This window comes from Pinus tabuliformis, chromosome 1_2 (genome assembly GCF_031772625.1).
Source record: "Pinus tabuliformis cultivar Carrire ecotype Pingquan chromosome 1_2, CPIR1, whole genome shotgun sequence".
Taxonomy (NCBI): domain Eukaryota; kingdom Viridiplantae; phylum Streptophyta; class Pinopsida; order Pinales; family Pinaceae; genus Pinus; species Pinus tabuliformis.
Genome location: NC_142298.1, coordinates 372,275,659 through 372,301,820, shown reverse-complemented (window position 1 = coordinate 372,301,820; position 26,162 = coordinate 372,275,659). Strand labels below are relative to the sequence as shown.

The following is a 26,162-nucleotide window of genomic DNA, read 5'->3' as shown; positions in this document are numbered from 1 at the left end:
CTTCTTTTAGGCCATAGAAGGATTTGATGAGTTTACATACTTAATGCTCTTGTCCCTTCACAAAGAAACCTTTTGTTTGAGACATAAAAACATTTTATTTTAGATCTCCATTTAGGAAAAGGGGTTTTTACATCCATTTCATAGACTTTCCATCCATTGTGAGTTTCCAAGGAAAGGAGAGTCTGGATGGTGGTCCATTTTACTGTGGGGGAAAAGTCTCCTCATAATCGACCCCTTCTTTCTGTGAAAATCCTTTTTCCATGAGACTTTATTTATGCTTTTCAAGGGTGCCATATGATTTATATTTTTTCTTCAAGACTCACTTACATCCATCTAGTTTGGATCCAAATGGAGGGTCCACCAGCTTCGATGTTCCATTCTTCGTAAGGGCGCCATACTCTATCTGCATTGCTTCTTTCCATTCATCATGAGAAGCATATTTTTAAACGAAGTTGTTTCAAAATTAATATGCAATATTAATTCACAATCACAAGAAACATCCATATCAACAACGGAATCAAAATCATCTACATTACCTCCATTTTTTCTAATGGAACTTCTAGTTCCTATCTTTCTAAATTCATCAAGATGAAGACTTTCAATTGTCTTACAAAGACATTTGGGTGGACCTCTATGAGATGATCTAAGTTGTTTTGTTGACTAATATGGGCTTGCATCAATATTTAGTCTTACAATCCTCTCAACCACATCACTTAAGGAGTATTCTTGATCTAAACAAGTGGTTAGAACTTCATCAGTGAGAGAGAGTTCTTTGGAAGGTGATTGCATTATTGAACCAGGATAGTGATCCCCCATTCAAGGTGTGGAATCTCATTATCAAATTACTGAAACATTTTTTCATGATTGAATCTATTCAAATGATCAATTTGTTGCTCAACAGTATGGTCAGTCTCAAAATATTCAAGGAAAATGACATCTTTAGACCATATAATTAACTTCTTATTTACCTCGATGTAGAGATGATATTATTTGGAGGTATCTAAGAACCCCAAAAAGGTACACTTTTAACTCCTTAAACCATGTGTTTTTCTTTGTTCCTTAGGAACCAAGGCATAATAAGTGGAACCAAAATTTGCAATATGCCTTACCAAAGGAATGTCGCCATAGCACATTTCATAAGGAGCCTTTTTTCTAAAAGCACGAGATCGATTTTTATTTTAATATTTACTACACATAGAGTTGCATCAACATAAAACATTAACTTTACACCTTTTAAAAACATCAATGAACGAACCATATTTAATATTGTCATGTTCATTCCTTTAGCTACACCATTCTATTGGGGATTATATGGCATAATTGTTTGATGTTGAATCCCATCTTGTTGAAGATAATTTTCAAAGTCATTTGAATTATATTATTTTTTATTACCAGTATGAATAGAGCCAATATTAAATTGTGCATCGTTTTCAATCTAAGAAAGTCTTTGAAAGTTTCAAAAGCTTCAAATTTACTCTTCAACAAATATACCCAAAACATTGTGGTGTAATCGTCAATAAAAGTAATCATTTATTTATTTCCATTTGCAAAAGGAATAGGCAAAGTGCCAAACAAATCAGAATGAATCAATTCAAGATTTTTATGTGCTCTGGAAATAGAATTGTGAAATGGTTTTTTGTTATGTTTCCCAACGATACATGAATCACATTGCTTCAGTTTCCCTAGAATTGTTGGCAAACCAGTAACACAATCTCCCTTCAATAAATTATGACTATCATATTTCAGATGTCCAAATCTTATATTCCATAAAATACTAGATGGAAATGTACCTTCATTATGTTGATAATTGTATGCATAGTTTTGAGCATGAGAAAACCTTCCTTCCAGTTTCAAGGGTCTTTCTTCCTCTTTTGTGATCATGAGAAATGTGTTGTCTGATGTTTTTCTCACATCAACTTTTCCATCAAACATATGAATGGAGTATCCTTGTTAGCAGATGTTAACCAGGGACAATTAGCTTCTTTGCAACTCTAGAAGGTAGAGGAAATCATGCAGAGGAAAGTGAGCGAGTCTAGGTAGTTTTACCTTGATGGTGCCAGTCCGGATGGATTGAACCTTGACTTGTGTACAAAGTAGACAACTCCATATACATTATCATTGAAGTCTTCAAAAAATATTTCTGAAAGGTCATGTGCCAGGTTGCCCCTGTATCAAGAAACCATGCATATTTCCACAAAGAAAATGAAGTATGAAACACAATTTCCAATTACTATAATATTCCAATGTGCTATAATATAATGAGAAGATTAAGGTGCTTTACCTTTCCCTCGATATAGTGTTTTAACTTTATCTTTATTTATTTCTTGATAGATTATGTCCTGCAAGACCTTGAATGTGGATGAATCATGTCCATTTTTATTGTAGAAAATAAAATGGAAATCAACTCTTCCTCCTTGATAATGTTTCCCCCCTCCTTCCTCTATTATTCTTTTTTCACGTCCTCTTCTAACAAATCTTCCTCTAGAAGAATCTTTTGTCTAATTCTTCTCTTTCTATGCAAGGCATGCAACTTCTTCAAAAGATTGAGTAGTTATCTTCCTCATTCCAAAATCCTTCTCTCTTTCTGCAAACTTCTCCACAACAATGTCAAAAGTATTTCCTTAGGTTGTGAACTAGCTTGTAAGGACTCAAGATAGTGAAAATATGTGGGATATAGTGCCTTAACGAAAGTTGTTAGAAGATGTAAATTTTAACTTAGGTGGATTTCACATCATGCATGATAGATCTAATTTCATAGGCTAGGGAGATAATATCATCATCCTGCTTCAACTCCAAGTTCAAGAGTTTGATCACCAACTAGACTACCTCGAGCTCTAATTACTAGTCATATAAATCCTTAACTTCTTTAAACCATTAAACGCATTGGTAATTGGAGTTATGTGATGACTCACCTATTCATTTAGAAATGCAGCAAGCAAGGCATATACCATGTTGTTCTTGTTATTCCATATGGTGAGCTCTTCGTCTGATGTGGGATTTGCAATACTCCTTTCCATAGGTCATTATAGATAAGTGCCTTATTGATATTTGTAGACCATTAATGATAGTTCTCCTTGCTAATAAGAGATAATCCAATATTGGAGATGAGGGAATGCATTTTAACAAAGTTTTGAGCTAAGGCTTGAAAAATATAATACATCTCTACAAATAGTAGAGGCCCATCATAAAACGTTGTCTCAAGCTCTCATTAAAATTAGTCAAAATGACCGAAAAATGACGCTAGAGATGATAGATTATGTTTGGCATCCAATATAGAGAAACTATTATTATGACCAAAGTATGAGGAATATTCAAAAATTGTGTGTGTTAGGTGGCTTGTTTCACCCCTCTCCCAATCTCAAACAACAACTAATGATCTCTATCAATTATACCAACTCACATATATTAAATCACATTTATAAATGGCATTGGAGTGGCTCTAATTTAAAAACCAACTCGTTGGAGAAACTTGTATATAGACCAAATTGTTGGAGAAACTCGTATATGGATGATAAAACCGTTAATAGGTTGTTTATGGAGCTAACGATAGATGATTGTTGTGCCACATAGAGTCAAATGGTGAAGGAACCTCAATGAGGTAGGGGATTTCCCTGCATTTTTTTGTTGTTGTTTACTACTATAGAATGATTCACTCAATGCTTATTGTTCATATCCCTGGAGCAAAAGAACATCTATAATTGTTCTAATGGGATGTTTCATAGTAGTGCTCGATGGAGCATTCAACAAGAAGGAGCCGAGCTGTGATTTTTGACTTCCAAGTAACTGCATCAGAGTATAAAATGATAGTGACATTGAAATGGTGCATTAGAGTAATGGGTGATATAGGAACATAAACAATGGATACTGAAAAAAAAATAATTAAATACTCTACACATCCGTGTATCTAGATTTTCCAATCTGGGCAGATTCTGTAAGTTTTCTACCTCTCAAACCTGCAATTTAGGCCATTGGAGTTACTCCAAATTGGTGGAGAATTAGGATTCCTACAAATAGGCACATAATGAGGAATATAATTCTCAAGTTCTGGCAAGCAAATAGGGAAGAACTGACAAGGAGAGGGATGCACTAGACATTGATAAAAGAGCAACCAAGAGAGACATAAATGTAGGACCCGTGCTCTGATACCATGTTAGACCAAGAAAGATAGTAACTCATGAATAATGCATTCCATTAATATCAATGTAATTAAATAAAAATGGATGGTGACCCTTGAGATTCACATTCCCAATTCTCTTCCTATTCTATTATATTTACATATTTACATGTTTTGTCATAATCCCATAGGTGGTAACAACACTCAATCAAATTCCAGGCTACAGAACAAGTTTGCATGCAAAAAGTCGAGTCGAAATTGACCCTATCATTGAAATACATATTATTAAGAAGATCACAAGCTGACCATTGACATATAAATAAAAACTTTTAATGTACAAAGTTGTTAATACACCATTATTTATTTAGGATTGGTATGTAAATGATTTAGGTTTGTCTATAGCTCACTTTGTAGACAACCATCCACCTAAAAAGTATTCAACATTTCCTTCGCGATTTATCTGAGTTGATTATAGATTTTTTTTTACTTCACGCTAAAGTAATGATGATATCAAACAAAGGAGATGCATGGGTAGAATTATCCTTCCAATTAAAAGAATTTTGTTAATTCCTTGCAACATCTTAAACATTGTGTCTAGCATAGATTAAAAGATTTAGTTTTACTATGCTAAGTTCATGATTAGTATATGTAATCATGTACCCTAGATGGGTGTAGGTACAGGAGTTGAAGCTCCCAAATCCACTATATGGTACTATATCTACATAGTGCGACAACATTTATCAACAAAGTCGTTCAGAAATGGTTTTGCCTCACATAGATTTAACGGGTTCATTGTGTGGAGTGCTGAGATTGTGTGGAGTGTGGAGGTGTAGAGGACACTTTTATTCTGCAGAGTGTGGAGTTGTAAAATTCCATATAATGAAAGATTCCTCCACAACTTTACACAATGAACTTTTTCCAAACTCTTTCAAACCTCCATTCTCCATACAAACATTAACGTCACTCATTTTCAATTAGTGCATATTATTTTCCGCGTGCCTATACGTGTGCTACATGAACTTTTGATGAATGTTTTTAAAATGGCCTTGCAAGGGAATTATGAATTATTTTTCATAAACCTCCCTTTATGCTTACCATGTGGAAAAATGTCCTTCTCAATTTTATTTCATGTGAACTATTTGTCATTGGTGTTGTGTTTAGGTTTGTTAGATTCAAATAATTTTTATATGAGTTAATATATGTTGGAAGTAATGGTGAAAGCTAAACTTAGATTATGGTTATGATGATGATAGGATTGAGACTCTAATCTTACACCTCAGATCCTAATATCTAGGGAGTGGTTGAAACCATCCAGTTAGTGTGAAAGCCTATATATTTGAGGCTCATCTAACTCAATGTAATAGGGCTTGTATGAGTGTTTGTACACTCTCCAGGTATCTCACTTGGAGAGCCATCTAATATATAGCTAATATACTCAGTTTTTATCATGGTATCAGAGATGCAGGGCTGTCGATCCTATATGCTGAGTGAAGGTTTTTCCCGGCGTGACTGAGGTGAGATCGTCTTGTGGTTTGGAGGAAAAAATGCATCGATCCACTTTGAAACTCATGCACATTTTATTTTAACATCCCGTCGTGAATTCGTGTTGTATGGTTTTGCCGATCTTCGCGAATTCATGGTGGATAATTGTGACGACCCTGTAAAGCCTATGGTGTGGCAAAAGGTGCACGTTCAACCTCCGTGCCAAAGACTGGATCTGTGGGGAGCTCATGGAGAAACAAAGATGTGTGTGACTAGCATTGATCTACACAGAGTGGTGAGGATTGCGACGGAGGCCGCTGTCTCGCTGGACAGCTGTCTGGCTAGATCGCTAAGGTAACGTGGTTGTGGAGAATTCTTTATGGAGGATTCTTGGAATCCATAATCACTGCATCGAGAAGGCCACGTGGTGGAGGCTAGAGATCAGCTAGTGGAGGCTGCATGAGCATGGACACATGGAGGAGCTCACACAGTGCATCAAAAATTTCACATAGACTATATTTTTTTGTTTCTTGTGGTGGGTTGTGTGTTCGAGGAAGGCAATGATTGTGTTATCGCCAGTGATTAAGGACTACGGATCACCGACGATTGATTGAGGACGGTGTAGGAAACCGTGGAGGAGGTATCGTCCCAGTGTGGAAAATTGTGTGATGGGCACACTTTTCGGCATTGTTTGTTGGATCACCATCGGATCATAGCCGGAACTGTCAGGCATCATGGAGGAAACTGAGCGGAAGGATCCTGAGATCACATGAAATCTGTCGATTTTGTGTGGATTGAATCTAGAACCACGGAGAGTGGAATTCAGCCCCAAATCTGGAGTGATAATTATGGAAATTTTATTGCTTGAGTAACCTAGAAGTTGCAAGTTGTGGAGATCTAAAAACCAATTAGGTAAATTTCTCTTCTAAGTTATTATATGCCACAATGAAAATGTGAAAGTTAGTGCTAATTTGAACCCATCTTCAGAAATATGTGTTATTTCTAATTACATACATCAAAATTAGATATTGATAGTGTTTCCAGGTTTTGAGAGGTCATTTTGTTGCTCGTCGCCAAAGCTAAGGGCACTGAGACCTGCGTGGCACAGAAGCCATAGTCTACAAGGTTCTACAGTTGAAGAGCTGCCAAAGGAAGAAGTTTCCCCCCTGCATGTTAACGGGGTTGTTGGAGCTCGTTAGAGGACTGTGTGTAGTCAAAAAGAAATCTCGAAGCAAGATAAAGAGAGATATGCTGGACTTTAACAACATGTCTCTATTTTCAGATATTTTAATTCTGATGATGATATTTTTCTCATGTGGGCATTTGGCATTAACATGGGTAGTATGTTCGAGTCAGAAGAAATTTTAGAAAAACAATGTGGTTCTGTTGATGACAAGGAGAATTAAGAGGCATAGTCTGTTGTACAAGATCTTGAGATTGAGGACACATAAGCTGATCTTTAAGAATGCGGTAAAGAGGAACAAAGCATTGAAGATCAATTGGACGAGCCACATGAAGCTAACTAAAAATATGTGGCAGAAGGAGACAAAGCTGGAGAGAATTTAAATTGTGATGATCTCATTAATATTTCTATGTGTGTAGACGTTACATCAATGAATGATGAAGACGTCATGGCTAACTTTCAAATGGTTAACACCAGAAAGAGTGAGAGGGAAAATTCTCCTATCTAGCGTGCCATAATCTTAAGAAGGAAAGAATTCAAGCTTTCCATCGTTGGGGACAAAATGAGGTGAAGATAGATCACTACCTCATGGCAAGGAAAGTGAAGATTAAGCCTCAACTCAAGATGAACAAGCATGGACTCTAAAAAAAAAATACCAAACTGAAAACCTCTGTTACCAAGTTTTTCATGTTTTAATGGTAAGCCTAGCCGAGACAAGACCAGCAGGAATGTGTTATTATTCAGTACCCTTTCTCCATCAAAAGCGAGTGTTGGAAGTAATGTAGAAAGCTAAACTTAGATTATTGTTATGATGATGATAGGATTGAGACTCTAATATTAGATCTCAGATCCTAATATCTAGGGAGTGGTTGAAACCATCTCATTAATGTGAAAGCCTATATATTTGAGGCTCATTTGACTAAATGTAATAGGGCTTGTATGAGTGTTTGCACACTCTCCTGGTATCCCACCTAGAGAGCCATTTAATATATAGTTAATATATTCGGTTTTTATCAATATATTCCGATACTTTAATTCATCGTGATGATTAAATCCCACCACGTATAGACTCTCTAATAATAATTTGTAGTGTAATATTTAATGTGAAGGAAAAGGGTTTATAGAATCATATATGTAGAAACAAATTATTAGAAAATATAGAAAAAGATTATTTTCTTTTGAAATAGAGAAATGATTCTTTTAATGAATAGATCACAACTTCAATTAACAATCATCACTCAGGCATAACATCATTTGAAAGAGAGTAGGATGCATGAAGGTCTTCAGTTTTTATGATAAATGGGAATACGATTCCTTTCATTCTTACAATGAAGGTTAAAAATTTTCACATCAACTCTACACTGAAACAAAGGATATATACCATTTCAATGGATACTTCAAACAATTTTCCATGTATTACAATGTTTAGAGACTTTTCTTTTAAATATAATTCCTCTGCACCTTCGAATTATGCACTCCATATCAACATTATAGAGATAAAGGAAGTGCGGGAGAAATTTTGTACATAGAATGCATGTGTGGAGCAAGAGACACAAACTCCCTATACACCCTTTCTCCAATTAACTCCTAACTTCGTGGATTTTCCTAATCATGACTTATCACAATTTCTACCCAATTCAACTCCGTTGTGTTTTCTCTCTCTCTCTCTCCCACACACACAGACACAATATATATATATATATATATATATATATATATATATATATATATATATATATATATATATATATATATATATATATATATATATATATATATTTGGCATGCTTTTTAAGATGGTTTGGTTTCCCTTTTATTGAAAAATGTGTCTAGTAGTGTTGTTTATAACTTTGCAGCCAACCTGTTATGAAGTTTTTTCAACAAAAATTTATGTTGTAAAGAAAGATATATCTATAGGATTCAAACATTGTTGGTGTGGGAGATTTTATTGGTGGATGAGTGCACCCAATACAAAATATTATCCTCGTGCATTTTAAATTTTGGAATGATGAGTTTTCAACCTAAGGTATATAGATTTTTTTGCTTGGAGTTATTAAATAATGGAGGAAGATCCACATATTGAAGATTTTGAGTCGATGTTTCAGAACCATAAACTAGGTCCATCTTTAAAACATGAGGATATGAAGAGAAAGATAAAGAATAAATAATTGATGGTAATGTTAATTCTAACCCTAATAGTCTACTAGAAATTAGAATGATATGCAAAATGATATAAATAATTGATTGAAATAAATATATATGTTATATATATATATATATATATATATATATATATATAGATAGAGATATATATATAAAAGATAATTAGTTTTAGAATATGTATCTATATAAATATTATTATAGTAGTAAAATATGATATTACGTAATCGGTGTTATTATATAGTATAGAGGAAATTAATAATAGTATATGTTATAAATGGGTTTATTAAATACCTAAATAGGGTGCCTATAAAAAACCAACGTGTTTTAAAGAGATACAATAGGTAGATAAGGAAGAACAAATAAAGAAATGAAAAGAGGAGAAAAGTAGAGAGGAAGGGTGGGGGACAAGGTAAGGGAAAGAAAAATGAGTGGAAGAAAAGAGGATAGGTGATAAATGTGAAAAGGAATGATAGTACTTTTAATTGGTTCTACTTAGTAGGGGCCATCTATTTTTATTAATTTCAACACTATTATCCATGTTGACATTATTAGGGTGTTTTTTAATCTCCAGGGCTTCCCTTAACCGACATCTATAATAATGGTCTTCCTTAGCAAGGATTTAGGTATCTTCGAATCTCACATGATCTTTAGTTTTCATGGCATGCTCATCAACAACGGAGTTTTTGATTCATTCATGCTTGATGCCAAGATTATGTTCTTTGATCCTTTCTTTAAGGGAACCTTCGGCCTCACCAATATAGAATTTCCAATAAGATAATTCTATCATGTAAACACCTTTGTGTTGGAAGTGGTTAATGTCATATTTCATTGATTTCATCATTTTTCTCTCGGTAGTGTGACATCTGAAACATGTCTTGATATCTTTTTTCTTTAGAACCTTGGCAATTTTATCAGTAGTACCTTTGAGGTAAGGAAGATAAGAATTGTTTCTTGGGTTACGGTTGTTGCTATTATGACAATGATTATCATAGTTTATAAGGGATTTTTTGAAGGGACTCATTAATAGTCTTCTTGCTATAATCGAGACCATTGAGTACCTGAATCAAGTTCTATTTTTATTTCTCTTAGTGCTCAATACCTGATATTTTGAAGGCTTTAAAAGCTAATGTTCTAATCATACCAACCTTTTGAGAGGGATGATGGTGAGAATCATCATGTAAGTAGATTCCAGAATGATTTTTCTTTTGATACACCATATGATCAAGTACTCCATGATATTTTCTAATGATAAAACATCCAAGAATGGGATGCAAATTTCTTAAGTTTCCATGGTGAATTGGATGCCATTAGAGAGACTGTTAAGTTGTTGAAGTAATTAAGCAAGTTCATCCCTACCATGGGGCCAAATAACATTAGTATCATCCAAAAATCTCTTCCTTATTTTTGCAAAATCGAAAAGACATAAATATTTTCTCTTTTTGATAAGTACTTGTGATTTATTTGAGATATTTTTATTTTTCTTATGTTATTATTTTATCTTAGTTCATCAAGGAATTACCAAAAACAAAACGCAAAGATCAAGGACACTAGATGTAGGTGCATAGCTAGGGAAAAACCCCTATATAGGGGAAACCCAGTTAAGAACTCATCCTTCAGTAATTCAAATGACGTATACCCAGACCCTATACCAAAATACCTTCCTCCTCCATCAAGTCAACCTTCCAAGATGATTTAGTAGTCTCTTCTTATTCATCAGCTTCAACCCATCAATAATCTAGAAATTTTTGCTTCTCGACAACAAAACTTTGACCTAGCTTCAAAACTGCAATTTCGATCTAGAAATTTCAATAGCTATAGCTTAGTAGCTTCACAACTTCAACCTTGATGCAACTTCAAATATTCGACCTTAATGCATCAGCTTCACAACTTTGAACTTGATGTAGCTTCATAATTTTGTTGCGCATGTGAGAGAGAGAGAGAGACCCAAAAAATTCGAGTGCATCTTCCTTCTTGAACATCGAACCTTTTAGGCTTCCCAACTACTTCAATTCGAAGTTGTGTGAGATACCCTTCAAATGAGTTGAGCTTTTTCTTATATATAGTCATGTTAGGTGATTGTACATTAATTTAATTTTCTTTCTTGAGAGTATTTCCCAAGAATCGTTCTTCACATTGTGACATGGAGAATGACACTTAACATAAACCATATAGGTATTCAATGGATATCTTTACCCAAAGACAATTGACCCAAGCATGAAACCTATTCTTTAATAAGTCAATTTATTTAGCAATAAATTTATCTTTCTTTCTTTCGAAAAATAAATTTCAAATATAATTATGAAGATTGTCACTAGTTACATTCTTCAACACTCGCTCTTAATTGAGGATGTGTTCATCATAACATATATATATAGATGTACAAGGAAGGTCTCTACAATAAACTTCCATTTTCCGGGATCCTTGTTATCAAACTTCCTCATATCGATTTTTGGAACATGGTGGGTCTTCAATCCAACATTAGAGTCTATGAAGTCATGATAAACATTTATTTTTTTTCTCATCATGAGTTTCCTTTACTACCCTTTCACCATTAGTGACCATTTCTTGTAGCAACTTATTCAAATTTATCTTCAATTCTGACATCTTATCGTCCGTTCCATTCATCTTAGCATCCATGCTATTCATCTTAGCTTCCACGCCATCCATATTAACTTGCATGCCATTCATATTAGGTTCCATGCCATTCATCTTGGCTTCATTTACCTTTAGTGAGAGTGAAATTTGTTGTACTTGGTCTTGTAATTTTGATATATCATGTTGAACTTCTTCCTCTTCTTCATGAGTCATGCTAGAGCTTTCAGGCTTCTTACTAGATGTTTCCATTTTATTTCTTTGGGGAATTAATTAATTCTAATAATTCTTCACTATTCCCCTTGAATTCCTTCAAACTAATTTTTCAAACCAATCTTATGCAAAATTTTACAAAAACTACACACCTTTTTTCCACTTTGTAAGCGCTCGATGTTGAATCTGTTGTATTTTTGTAACTGCGGATCTCAAATATCTAAAATATCGTCCTGCAGTAGCCCTTTGAGTCCTCTTTCTAACCCCACAAGTCTAGTCAATATTGGATTCTCCAAGGACGAGTTATGACAAATCTCCCACGGTAACCTGATTATAGACTAGTTCAATGGAGCGCATTGTACGACGTTCCATGTGTCACTGTTTCGACCTTAGTACCTAAAACTAATAAAAAGAAAACTACAAGGTGTCCTCTTTCTGAAACTTCTTACGAAATTTTAATGTGATGCACAAAACAATAGTTATGACGATTTTCTTGAGGTTGCCTATTTGGAATGTAATTCGGGAGTCTACAAAAACTCTAACTTCCTTCGATCATACCTTTGCAAATATAGTGACACAAGATCTGAAATTGAGACCCGAATTATAGAATGATTTTGTCTCAAATGGGTTTTTGTTTTAGCTTCTGAAACTTCACAAAAAAAAAAGTTATAGCAAAAATTCCACGAGGACGTGTTTGGAGCAGGGAAACCCTAGAATCCAAAGCTCTGATACCAAATGTTAGGAAACTAGCTCACAAAAAGATAGAAAAGATAGATCAACGCCTTAGAATTCAGCCTCTTTGAGGGGGCAACCTACTTTACATTACAGAAATGAAAAATTCTTCGATGATACAAATGACTAAACCTCCCTTCTATATATAGGAGTCTAAGGGGTCACAATATAATCAAGCTGACATAAGAGTAATAACATAAGGGCACAAAAATAACAATAGTGAGTTTCTACAGGGCATACTAATAACAATATCGGGATAATAGGGGCAAAATAATAACAATAAGGGGTACAATGACAATAGTAATGGGGGAATCACTAGTATTATAGGGGCCTAACAATTTATATCAAGTTATTCATATGCAGGTAGTCACAAACATTTCTTCTTTCATTTCTTCAACAACAACAAGACATCCTCAATACATTGTATTACTTTCATTCATTCTCCAATTTCTTCTTCAAGGCATCCATCATGACTATTATAATATGCCCTCCCTCTTAATTTGGGGAGATCAACATCAGAGAACCTATCATGGTTTCATTCCTTTTCTACAACATCAAGGTCATCTTGATCATCTTAATTATTCATCATTTTTTACTTACAAATATCTCCAACATCTTGAATATTGTGTACCTCCACAACTTAAACAACAAGTACAACCAAATACAAAAGCGTGAAGTTAACTATATCAAAATCATGTCAATACAATAATGGAAGCATTAAACTTTAGAAATCAAATACCTAAACTTAGTTAGGTTCATAATCAATATGAGACACATACTTCTAAACTTCAACTTCTTGCTAGGGTTCTATTACATACCCTAGACTACAACATAAGGTGACTTAATCAAGAAATCAATCTAATTCAATCTGTGGCCTCAATATTATTTTCAGAGATATATGACAAATTCTATTATGATCCATTACAATCCCTAGATACAAATCCTTAGATATCAGAAATTTAATCAAATAACAATTCTACTATATAGTTTAGACTCTACAAGGGTTTGTTGTAAACCCTAAATTCAATCATCATATCAGAAACACTATCAACATATCCTAAAATATCAAACTTCTACTAGGGCTTTGTTACAAACCTTAGAATTTATAAACTATGAGCATCAACAATTAGGATAGTATATATACATATATAGGATTTCATAATCATGCACAAGCATACAACAATATCTAATAAGTAAACCCAAGACACAAATATTATTACATTAAAGTTAGACATAAAACAATTTTGACCAGGCTAGGGTTTCGATAAGATAAACACACATACACCTAGGGATTCATTCCTAGGATCTTTCTATAGAAATTATAACGGATTTTCTCATAAACCCTAATTCATAAAACCCTAAATATCTAGGGATTCAATTCATAAAATTTGATGGAAAACCCTAAAGGACTATGGATTTTATCGTAATACTACTAAAACATCAAAATAATAAGGATTCTAGATTTCATCTACAACCTTAAATAACCTAGGGTTTCCATATTAACATCAACATACCCTTGGGTTAGGGTTTTACGGTGAACTCTTTTAGGGCTCCACAAGAATGATAATATAATGAGGGTAGATTCAATATAATTTAATCACCCTAAAATAGCCTTTTTGATTCAAAATGCTAGACATAACAATGTTAGCACTATAAAACAATTTTTAAAAGAAAGAATGAGCATACCTTTTTCACGAAGATAACTTTATAACAAAGCTTATAGTTTATACATACTTCAACTTGTTCCTTAAAAAACCTTTTATGACATTAATTATTAAAGGGAACAACTTCTTCCACTCTTCATGTCTATCCTTTGAAGTCTCATACATAATCGTTGAGTTTTCAACAAGTTTTCCTAAAATGAAAAATAGAGTTCTTAATACAAACACCCTATTACTATAGCCACCTGAGAACTCTTAAGGAATGTAGCCTCCTAAAGTAATATGAGGAGACTACGTCACTGAAGGTACACTCTGTCCTATTGGCACATCTAATATGCTAACTGAGTGCCTATGAGTAGGCTTTCCATTTCAATCATGGGGCACATTATACGCCCTCTAAGGAGGACATATACTTTACCACTAACTTATCCAAGAGAGGGGAGGATTTTCCCCAGTTCCCTGATGTCCACCATGGTGTTGTAGTTAAGACTCATATTGCCTACAATAAAAGACATGTAGGGCCTCATGCAGTATATCCACCATATTTTTAGGTGTGTGGTGGACAACTACATATTTCTTCTTTTGTTGCAGAGGAGGTTAGGTGTATCTATTTATTAGTCACCACCATTGCACACTCAACTATTGATGTGAAATGCATTATTTTCTGACTTTTGTATTATGTAAATTCTTTGATTCAGGAGCCATGTTGTCTGAGATGGTCTGCCAGTTTTTGAGGTAGTTTTATATGGATTTAGAAAGGTGCCTTGCATTGAGACATGGGAGGGAGACCTTCCCTTTTTCTTCAGAAATGTTTGATTTCTTTTTTAAGTCATCTCCATCCTATTCCAATCATTTAGGTCCTCATGTTCATGTGGCGAAAGATGATGCTAAAGAGGGGCCTGCCAGAGTATCCAGACAAAATTTTCGGCGAGGAACTTGCGCTAATGGATAGTGAGGATGACTATGCATTTGTCAAGTTTGGTTTTTGATCCATCGGGATTGATTCGAGACAGTGTCCCAACATCCTCTTCAAAATGACTGAGGATTTAGATGATCTAGATAATATCAGTGTCTTCTCTAAATTAATTTAGTTTCATTTTATTCTTTTAATTAATCATAATAAAATTTATTCTAGCATGTTCTTTAACTCGTTTTATCAAATTTCTTAAGGAAATTGTCTAATTATTGTTGTGTTCTATTTATTTTGTAGACATCTACACATTCGATGGGGACATGCCTCCTCCCCCATTGGATGGAGGAGATGGGCAAGGCCAAGAGGATGAGGCACATCTTGAGGGGTTGTGGACATCTTAGGCCATAGGGATGGTCTATGATTTCATATGGACTAGTACAACAGATTGGCTAGAGTCTTAGTTGATGAGGGAGTCTACCTTACAAGGGGTCGAGATATCAGCATAGATCCTAGGGTCATGGATCTATATAGGGACTTTCTACATGAGATGATGTCTCTTACGTGTCATATCATTAGAGGTAATAGGGCACTGATAACGAGAAGGGATTCAATGCATGCATCAAAAGATACATGAGATGAGGGTGGTGATTATGATAATGAGGGTGGTGATCATGATCGTGATTATGAGAGTGGTGATCATGATCATGATGATGAGAGTGGTGATCATGATTCTTCTTGTAGTACCACCCTAAAGGATCATGGCCGACAAGGTGTCGATGATCCTTCCGGTAGTACATCTCCTCATTAGTTTCTTAATGATGAGATTCTCAAGCTAGAAGATGTGCCTTATATTTCTACTGACAGAGCAAATCAATCACCTCGTCCTCTACCTCATATGATTTCAACAAATGTTGAGGCAGTAATTGACCATACATCATATTCTATTGCAAACAAGGTTGGCACTACTATGTCTATTGTATCAGATATTTGATTGCAGTTATTTGACTTATATATATCTATATATATATATATATATATATATATAGATAGATATAGATATATACATATAGATGGTGCATTGTTTTGTTCATGTTTATGTACTTTATTTATATGTTGGAAATGATGTGTATATTGTTAGGTCATGTTAGATATGTTCATTTAATGTGCTTTCAGATAGATGTGTATGTGATGACAATTATTTGACATAAGATTTATATTGATTTGAGGATGTGTGTAGTGATGATGTTAGATTATAATGTTTGTGTTTTGTTAGATGTGATCATGATGATGATGCCCTATTAGATTATTAGATTCAATCTGTGCTATCTAATGACACTTATATGTGTTAGAGTTGTGTATAATTATATGATGCTAGTGAATTTGAATATGTATCTTAGATAATGTTTAATTTGTTAGATGCTTATCATCATGATGTTTATTTTTATGAAATAATATTTATTATAGATTACGTATTGGTGAACTTATGTCAAACTTTTATATATGAACTTTTGCATGCAAAACGATATACTTTTAAAAAAATGCAATGTCATTTTTATAAATTACAAAGTTTAGTATTGTTGAAACTATGATTATAAAATTTCGATAAATATTTTTTCTATTGTTTATATAGGTCATTGATATTCAATCTAACTTAATTAGTAAAATATTTCAATTCTCGCAAGGAAAAAATAATTGAAGGTAAAATAATTTAGTTAGTTCTTAATAAGATGAAAAAGTGTAACTCATTCAAATTTTAATATAAAATTTTAATCATAACAAATTATCCAAAAATAAAATTTCATTAATTCAATATTGGTTTATAAAATTCAAACTATTGTTGAATTTAAAAAACTTAAGTCAAATTTTTTTATAATTAATTTAGATTTAATACAACATAATTTTATTTTTCTTTTAATTTATTTTATTATTAAAGTTTTGAGATTTTCAAGCAGTTTAAATTTAATATTTATAGTAACTCCTACCAATTTAAATTATAAATTTCTCTCTTGAAAGATGAGGATCAAGAAATGTAAAATAAGGCTTGTGAAGTAACTTGTAGTTGGTGATTTTCTCTAGTGGAAGTTCTTCCTTAAAGAGGCACGTGAAATTTTTTCTACTAATAAAGATATATCATTTTGATGTTATTTTGGTTCTTTATTTGTTATTGGACTCATTTAAATTTAACTCTTTCTAATAATAAATATTAGTTAAATGATACTATATTAGATTTAAACTTTTCACAAATAATATATTCGATTTTTTCTTAATGAACAACTCAAAAAATATTGCTTTTACCACATATTTATCACAACATAGTCATTAAAATTCATGTTTTCACATTTCTCCTACCCAGTATTACATCATGCTCACAATGATAAAGACATGTCTACTTTAAATAATTTACTTATAAATACATAAAAATAGATATTTATTTTACATAATATAAATAGGAAACAAAAATGCATCACCAAGTCTATTTGAGAGTAAAACAAATGTCTCTTAGTCACCATCACAAACGTGGTTTTCTTGATATGATCGGCATGAACCAATATGAAAATATTATATGTGCGCACTGATGCATAAGTGTGATGCACCGCGACAAAAAATTAAATTTGTGATCTAGCATCGGTGTGTCATACCTATCTGTGTATCGTTGCTAGTGCGGTTGAGTTTGAAAACGTGTTGGAGTCGGTGCATGACTTTCTTTTGAGTGCACTAATTTTTATTTTTTATTAATTGAAAGTTATGTTTCCATATTAATAATTACATTTTTCATTTAATAAAAATAAATGTATTTTATCTATGAGGCTGATGTATTTTATATGTGAATCATGTAGCAGAGATGTCAACAGAGGGAGTAGGAGCAGTAGCAGGAGCAAGAGCAAACGGAAAACCCATACAATATGGTCTAACCATGGGAGGCAAGAGGGAGGGGGAACACCTATTTTTTTTCCTACAATACACACTCTAGGTGTCTTACCTGGATCTTAGAGGTCATTGCTACAAATTGCCATGGTGCCATGGATTTCAGAAATTAAAACCTCTCATGCATCCATGTAAGCTCATTTATTTTTCTCACTAGTACAAAATGGCTAATTAGATACTTAAAAAATGAATAAAATTTGCATATAAATGACCATTTTTCAATTGGTGACTAATAGTAGCTAATTACATTATATTATAACACGACCAACTTTTAGTCATTTTTAGCTTAGTCATTAATTGGTTGTCTCAATTTTATTATCTAGTAGTATATTTAGTCATTAATTTAGTTATTTATTTAGTCATAAATTGCCACAATTAATAACCAAATATACAACAAAATATATTACTATATGATCACGTGAGAAAACCAATTAATGACCAAAAAAATATGACCAGAATGTTGGTCGTGTTATATGATACTATAAATTAGCTTCTAATAGTCATATATATGAGAATTTTGGTCATCGTTTGAAACCAATTACTGACAAAAAAAATGAAAAAAATTTTGTCATGTTATAAGATACTGTAGATTAGCTAGTAGTAGTCGTATATGTGGAAAATTTAGTCATAATTTGAAATCACAAATTTATCATTTGCAATAGCCATTTATCTTGTTTTGGTACTTTCACATTCATTATATAAATGATTGATTTAGTAGTTTATATTCATTTCATTTAATTTCATTAATAATCATTATAAACAACTAATTTAGTGGTTGTATATTTATTTTGATTTGTGTTCATTATTAATTAATATAAAATACTAATTTAGTAGTTTTATATTCATTTTGTTTGTGTTCATTTTTAGTCAACATAAACGCATTACTATGATTTTGTGAATATATTAAAAAAATACCATACAACATTCATGTTCGTCAAGTATGTAAACATGTCAATCATTCAGTCTCATAAGTTGATAACAACACAAAAAAAATATCGATTACAATCGTAAATAATTTGAACAACAAATTTTATTATATGAAATGCAAGTATTACAATATGAGTTTCCAACTAAATATTGATTGGGCTACAATTTACACATGAAATATTGTTTAATCACTTCAAAAAATTCCCATTGTGTTTCCAATTCATTGCACATATTTCCACCTTTCAAATCATTCAATAGTTTGCCTCAAAAAATGTGTAATCGATAGCATCGACCGACCGAGAGTCATTTTAAAGACTGGAATATTCATCCTTTGTAGATTCTAGGGCTAGAAGATGAATCCAAGGTCTTCGATCTGCAAGCAATAGATATTCATTTAATGACTATAGAACTTCCCTTACAGCACATGTAGAAGTTCACAAATAAAAATACAATGGCACCACTTAAACACTTCTTGCAATGATTATCCACAACCAAAGTTAGAAAACGTTGAGATCTGCAAATACATGCTTGAGGTAGGACTCCATACACTTCATAACAATGCTTTAGAAAAATATTGATATTTCAGCTAAACGTTCAATCCGAGTATGTAAAACAAGTAAATAAGTTCATCTTTCACATGAAGAAAATGAATGAAAACAAAATAAAAATATGAGAGATCTTACCACCAAAAATTCCAAAATCTACACAGTAAAAGTATTGTGGAGAACTCTTTCCATGAGAAATAAAAAGGCCAAATGTCCATTGCATGGTCACATTTGAAGCAATAATTAGACACAAATAACTAAACCAAAGATTTTGAAATGCATATTCACACCTAATAGAACTGTGCATCTTACAACTTGTAGCTAGAAAGTATGTTTACTTCTACAAGCTATGGAGTATGATTTCCTTTTGTACAAATAATGCGTATTATATTTATCTACCTATTGACATAGTTGAGTACATAAAAGAAAATTTCTACTTCATTTTTATTTCAGTGTTCAATGTATTTTACAAATTGTTCATAATTTTGTGTCTTAGAGATTGTCCATTCTATACGTTTACAGTGTACAACATAAAATTAAGATTAACAAAAAATTGCTTCGACCAAAAACAACAAAGAAACCATACAAACTTCAAATGCTACATGCAAAATCTAGGAATTCAAGCCCAAAGGGAATTTCCAAACCATTTTTCAAATATAAAGGAAACACAATTTAAGATACCAAATGTGAAAACCTGTAACAATCTGGCTTAAGAAATAAACCAAGGTGTTTGAAACTTGAATCCAAGTCCTTCTAGGGAAAAGGAAAAGTATCATCTACATGAAAGGGAGGGACCTCGCGAAATTCATAAACTAGAAGGCATGATTTTGCATGATTAATCTCCATGCTTGAGGCAGGTATGTTTTAGGACTTGAGAAGCCATGGATCTAGCTATTTCATCTATATTATTAGTTTGTAAGTTTTGAGCATATGTGGTATTTGGTTGGCATCCTCTCTGGTATATCACTATAACAATTCTTCTTTATTGATTTAATCTATCCTTCTCCAAATAAGTAACAATACTGAAATATAGTGCAATGAAATGTGACTAGGAATAATAACTCTTCCTTCAAATTATTCTTTCAAGTGCACATACTTGAATAGCACACTAGTTAAGTTCTCGTGGAAGTGATAAAAGCACCAGAATCACCCGACAGGCTTCTATGTTTTATGTTGAAAATCATGATTTCAAGTATATGTGAGCTTCATTAAATCGTTCATCAATATATCCTTAAACCTAAAAGAAAATCAAGCAAGGAAATGGGAAAAGGAAGCACTATCACTACCTAATTTTTATTATGAGCTGATGATTTTTCAAAAGTAGTTCCATTTGTCGAGCAACTTGAGTTTGGAAATCAATTCAAAGTGAAAATATTTAACCAAAAGAAAATTTGTATAACAAGGGTAGTTGAAATGTTACTCTTTCTTGATGAAATTAAGGTTATAATTCCACATTTGGCCATGCCAAACATAATTTTAATTTTACGCGATGTTGATAACATCGCTGATTTTTGGCAATGTGCCGAAAAATTGTAATTTTTCATCGAACCAATTTTTTAGCCTCAAAATATGACAACTTTTCTTGTAAAATAAACATTGTATCGGTTACTACAATCATAATTATTTTCCAGTTTTTTACGAGCAGTTGAAGTGTCATCTTGTTCGACTATGTGGGGATGTTGCGCTAAGCGTAATAGGTGTGCCAAAGTTGGAGTGATATTATGAAGCCAGGTTGTCAATGCAGACAAAGCAAGTTATTTCATACCAAAAATTAAGAGATACCAAAAAAAATTAATAACAACCCCAAAATGCTCCTTTTCAAAACCTTAAAATTATCACTAAGCTAGACCACAATATCATCCTCCACTATCTTATATTCATCCTCATCCACCCGTTACCTATGCTGGAATACAAGGGAGACATTTGTTCATACATTGTTTTACTTTAGTGGATCCTCCAAGGTAACTATCCTAAGAAGAAAAGGAAGATGTATGTTGAGTTAAGGCTCATGAGCGATTATTCTGTACGTATATTGGTCAAATTTGTGATGTTTGTTTAAGGATCAAAGATAAATTGTTATCCTGAGGGGATTCCCAATGATATTTGATGAACAAATTATATGAAAAATGTTTTCCCGAGGGAATTCCCTATTGTGAAGAACTTCCCCTATGCCTAAGGTGTGGAGATGGATTTGGAAAATTAGTACAGAGTTTTTCAATGCATCAATGACCAACCAATGGTTGTTACTTGTAAATATTTTCCATTAGCTATATTTCAAAAACGACCAATCACATTGAAGTTGTGAGAGATTTCAAGTGAAATATATGAGACCAACCTAAAAATTTTGTAGAGAAAAGTGAAGATTTGTATTTGGTTGTTGAATATTGGAGAAATTTTAAAATAGACACGATCCCCTAGGTTTTTGATGTAATAAAAGGAGAAAAACTAAGTGTTGAGCCTACATTAGAATGTGTATATTCCCATCAAGATATATGCTCACATAATATGTAGCATAAATTACCCTAGTTTGGAGTGCATAATGTTATCAATGTGGGAAGGGCTAAGAATTGGAGTTGCAATTAGGAAAATCTATTTTCCCAGATCATATTAAAGGAGTAACCATGCACTAAAAGAGAAGAGTTAACTGCAATAACTAGAGACAACAATAGCTAATAGGAGTATTGTCAGAGCATGAAGACCTTACAGCAGATGTTGTGAAATAGTCCACCAAATAGAGAGAAACATGATGGGCAATGAGACTACAAACCCAATCACCTTGTTATATTTCATCGTTATCAATGAGAAGGCTATATTTCAAACTACAACCCTTCGCATAATCTAATATGGGTTAATACAAGCTTGTTTCCTCCAAACCTTTGTAATACACCAAGTCCAAACCTACACTCAATTTCCATGGGGTTTCTCAAAATTTAACTCCCTACGTAACATCAAAGAGTTTCTCTACAATTTATGAGATATGGAATGAACACATAAACAACACTAATACCATTTTAAAGCATTAAATTTTATATCTACGAATTTTCGAACTAGTACAAGAAATCAAATCTTTAAATGCAACAAGTCTTGGATTTTTTTTAAGATTTGAATTAATAGGTCATCTTTACATATTAATTTCTTGCGATATCAGTTTCTAGGCCACCATCTATATCTTACACTTGGAATTTCAATATTGTTTCAACTCCTTGGCTGAAGTGCCAACTCCTTAGGATTGTAAGGATCCAAAACAGGGAACATTTTTCGAAAGAGAGAGGTGAATGAAAAGTAGTTTTGGAGCCATTTTTTACCATAATCCTCTACATAGCCATTCTTATTTGACCTGTGGCCTGGGAAATGTTGGTAATTTGAAAAAGAGTCCATTAGTTATGTTGAAAGATAATCTAAATCCCTGTACTATGGACATTACGATATGTTATCTTACCCTGGAAACCCATGGAGGTATCAACATCTTTTATGGCGACGTCGTGTTCCATATTGATGCACACAACATATTTGGAGGAGTTATCCCTGGCCCATTCGTACACATACCTAGCATAGATAGGTCTAATTCCCAAGGCTTCGCCTTACATCTAAAGCTTATTTTATTTAACATGCCCTTTACTTTTTTCTGAATGGAAAAAATTTTAGATCAAAAAAATCCTCCTAATCCATTCAAAAATTGAAGGTAATGCCACAAAACCATGGTTGGTGCCAATATTAACTTTAAATATCTAATATCCCTCATCTACAGTCAAGAAAATCACTTTTAGGATTGAATATGGACTTGAATTGTAGCTACAAGATTGAATATCGACATCCTTGACCTCACTATTATGTTGAGTATGAGGAAAAAACCAAAAGCCATGTTTTCATTCTCCAAGACCATTGATTCCTTATTCAACCAATAGAAGAGTATACTTAATATTTAATATGTATGTTGATGTATTTTTCTATGTACTTTTAATATCTCTTTATTTTGTGGTATTTTTTACTTCATCTGCAATCCGCATTCATATTGTCTCATGTAGCTTGTAACTATGGTTTTATATAAATTAGGTATTGACTCAAAGTTGTTTACATGGTTGCAGCTTTTGGTTTTATTTTCCCTCTTGTCAAGAGCCTGTTATTATTTAGTTGTAGGATACATTTAGATCCATATTTCCTTTCCACACATCTTCCCCTAAAATCATAAAGGTTTGGTCCAAATGGTACAATATTCACATGATTTATTGCATGGAGAAAAATGCTCGATAAGTTCTCTGGATAGAGATGTTTCATTTATATAGAGATTTGTTATAGGAATTAGCATATTGTCCCCTGGTAGAAACATACCCAAAGGGCTGAGATTTGATGTGAAATCCTTTCTCAAGTTCTTTGATAAATCTATTTCTCTCATATTTAAGGATTTTATGATCGAAGGAAAAATATCAACCAACATGTTTTGAAATAGTCTCAATTTTTGTATGGTGCATCAAGTTATCAAACCTTATATGCTTCATACATACCTAATATCTCTCTTCCCTCCATTTATATTGATTAATTAAAAATGAGGAACATTTAAAGGCTATCTTTTAAGCTCATCTCAAGAATATATGATTTTGTATTCAACTATATCTAAAAGAATATCCTTTTCCAACCTACCATAATTTTTTGTACGAATTTTATTAGTAGTAGGTATCAAATTGTAATTTTTAGGGTGTTGTTAAATTTTTTAGGGCTGCATTGCACAAAACATACAGCCCCAGAGGAATTTGCAATTGCATGGGAATATTTTTCTAGTTCTACATTGTTCTCATTTATTGGATTTATACTAGTTGGTTGAACTCCTATCATGAAATTATTACAGGACTTCCTGATGATTTATCATTAAGATGTTTGGCAAATATATCTCATGTATAACATGGGCTACTAGAAGTTGTTTGTAATAAATGGTTCTTTAATTATAATCTTTGAGTATGCTCGTATCAAAGCTCAAGAAGGATAGTGTGGTAATTGTCTCTTTGTGATAGCAAAAGAGAAAATCAAGGCTCTGTGGAATGTGTATGAACCTGAAGCTGATAGATGGCATCCTTTGACACAAATTTCCTAGGTTTTCTCCAATTACACGCACAGTGGATTTTCATGTGTTACTGTAGCAAACACATTTCTAGTGATCAGTGGGTACTACATTCCATGTGACACACTTGGTCAACTGAGAAGGTTTAGTACAAATAATGTGGTTATACAATTTGATCCCTTTTCAAAGAAATGGATCATAGTGACATGTATGAAAGTTGCACAATACAACTTTGCATGTGCGATTATTAAAAAAAAAGTATATGTGTCAAGTGGTTACAACTTGTCAATTTGAAGAACCCTTGCTCATACAAAATTTGATGACCCTGTTGAAGATAGGTAATCCTTTAGGTAGCTTTCAAAGATTTGGTTGTCTGAAATTTGAATGGTTCTCCCTTTCCTTGACCCTTAATGAAAAAAATCCAATTTTTCCAATGGAAATTTCTCCTTTTCTTGGCATTCAACTCCCCAAATATTTATGACATGATTTCTTGCCTATATTTACCACTATTTCATCAATATGTCTGCCTATATGTACTACCATTTTATTACTTTTCTTTCAAGATTTGTTTCAATATGGCAATGCTTTGTGTAGACTTTGGCTTACCAGACATACTTGAAGAATTACACTTTATATTTCTCTGAAACTGTGGGTTTTATACTGAAAGATTATACAAGTTCTTTTGTGCAGCTGGCAGGACATTCCACCTTTTCCAAGTGCACGTGAGGATTGTGTTGGCTTCTCCTATGGTGGTTTATTTTATGTTGTTGTTGGAGTAGATAATCGGACAGAGCAGAAGACTGCAGTAGTTTTTTATCCATTTGAGGAAAGTTGGTAGTTCCATCAAAACTTCAGGCTGTTTTTTTGCCTTATGTCATGCCCTATTAGAACAATTAAGGATTTTATCTATGTTATTGACGATTGGGATGGAAACAATGTAGAATTTCGGGATGCAACAACTGGGCCAGTTCCATATGTGCAATTTTCTGATCTTTCATGTGCACTCAAGGGCTTTGGCTTTGGCTTTGGCCTCATTAGATTTCAAAATGATCTCTATGTTTTTGGGGGGATGGTTCTCAAGTAGGAACCATCTGATGGACACTGGAGAAATATTGCAATTGTCAAACTAAATGTTGTAGGAGCTTGTAAAATAAGTGGCACACAACAAGAGTGGCGGGATGTGAGACCCATAAGGGGGTCCCATGGGGTTGTTGTTGGTTGTCCATTTTTGGAGGAGTGAGTTATTTTCGCAGCTTAGATATCTGGGTCAAAGGAATTACCTCAACTTCCACTCATATCACTTCTTTTTGTATATCTTTTTCATAATTGGTTAAATTATGGAAACATTTTCTAAATGAAAAGGTTGGGGTCAAAGTTTAGATTTAACTCTGATTAATTCTTCTTACATAACATTTTCACTATTCATTGAGTGCAATGTTTTTTATTCTCTATAATTGTATGAAGAGCCAATTTTGTTAAATACCATATAAGATGTGTGTAAAAGTAAATATAAGCTATGCAAACTATGAATATGCTGAATGCTTGAGGTCTCAAAATAAGGACTCTGGAGGCAGGTGATATACCAAAAGATCTTAACCATGGCTCCTCCCAAGCCAAGATGGAAGCCCAAGAAAGGTGAGAACAATAATGCTCATTATA

At 33.1% G+C, this 26,162-nt stretch overlaps 1 pseudogene; it reads left to right on the top strand.

The window, feature by feature from the left end:
- The first annotated feature begins 5,750 nt into the window (after positions 1-5,750).
- Positions 5,751-25,743, top strand: LOC149205927 (F-box/kelch-repeat protein At1g16250-like; annotated as a pseudogene).
- Positions 25,744-26,162: the final 419 nt, after the last annotated feature.